The following is a 1,604-nucleotide window of genomic DNA, read 5'->3' as shown; positions in this document are numbered from 1 at the left end:
ACAATCGGACAGTTTAGTTTGCTCTTCCAATATAAACGTGAATTGGAGAGCTTCACCATCGACATAGCAAGCAGTGGACCCACAAATCGCTCACGTTCTTGGCTACTCAGTGCAAGAGGTTGTTGGGATTTTGCTGGATTGCATAAAGATTTGATTGATCGACAACATGCGTAATGATATCCTTTGAGAAAAAATGTCTAAACTATTCAACAGGACGTTTTACTACCCCAGAAGAATCTATTTGCCCTAACCATTCAGGCATAGGTCTAGCTGTACCATCTCCAGAAATGTGCCACCAAAGAGGAATTCTTTGATTACTTGATGTAGATGGCTTTGAACTTGTAGTTATTGGAATTGATTCTTCAACTTCAACAACTGAAGTTTCTAACTCATCTTCACTAGTATTATCATTACTAACTACAAGGTCTTCTAATTCATCCAAATCAGAATAACCAGGTGTATATTCACTTCCTGTCATGGGAAAAAATAAATATTATTAGCAAAATAGTTTGAATAGCAATATAATTAAAATTTTATATTGTAAAGTAGACTCAAAATTTTTAAATATAATACACATTTTATTTACCAATTCATCCATATCAGCATCTGGCTCCTTGTCTGAGTCTGTACTGCTTCCATCTAGGTCATAAATTCGCCGTTTTCCATAAAGCAAATCGCCATCTATGCTGCGGTAATTTTTGTCACCATCGATTCAAAAGACGAACATAATGAATTCATCACGTTTTGAAAAAGCAGAAATATATAATAAATGTAATGTCTTGTATGAGTATTATACCTTTGACATAAAAACTACAATTTTATGAATATATACTAAAAATATGAACACTAAAACTTCACTAGATTGAAAATTATCACAAAAATGCACTGAACGCAAACAGCCACTTAACCTCAAATGCACAATCGGTCAAAACATGTGCCACTATACAAGCATTTTGCCACTAAAATGTGTGACTAGCGGTATGCATTTGTACTCATAAAGTGCGACGGTTTCGCCGACATCTTCGTCGGCTCCAAAAGCCTTATAGTTTTGGAACCAGATACAATTTAATTAAATGCTATGAAAGGTCGCACTTGGCGGTATAGGGCTAAAGGAGCCGCACCTCAAAACGCTGTGGCAAAGACGCCAATCCTCCCAAATGGGCTGAGATCCTGGTTTCCTGTGTCCTCGAGGAGAGCATTATGGGTCAAAGACTGAGCCAGCGTTTCCAGCTCCAGAAGCTGAGCTCTGAAGATAAACTATCTAGTGTGTGCACTGCTCTGTGAAGTACCAGGTGAACGACTCCCCACAGGTAACCTCGGGTTCTGCCAGTTGGTCAGCACCCTTCCCTACAGACAAGAGGCTTCAAGAAGTTCTTTAGAAAGCTCTCCAGTTTCTTTCCATTCTAATTTCCCATGAGCTTTTTGAAGCATCCTTGTATGACGTTGGCCCTTAAGAAAGACCCTTTCTGATTTATAGACTCCATGCTAATGTGTAGTGAATAAGATGCCCATCAAGCAGACCCCTGGCCCCCACAATCCCCCCTCCCCCGCAGTGTGTCCCTTGCCCTGTCCAAAGGCCATGCTGCGAGTGTCCAGCACTCTCA

The sequence above is a fragment of the Echinops telfairi genome, unplaced genomic scaffold (genome assembly GCF_000313985.2).
Source record: "Echinops telfairi isolate 266 unplaced genomic scaffold, ASM31398v2 ScPeMD7_7424;HRSCAF=8462, whole genome shotgun sequence".
In the NCBI taxonomy this organism is placed as follows: domain Eukaryota; kingdom Metazoa; phylum Chordata; class Mammalia; order Afrosoricida; family Tenrecidae; genus Echinops; species Echinops telfairi.
Note: the sequence above shows the minus strand (reverse complement) of the source record.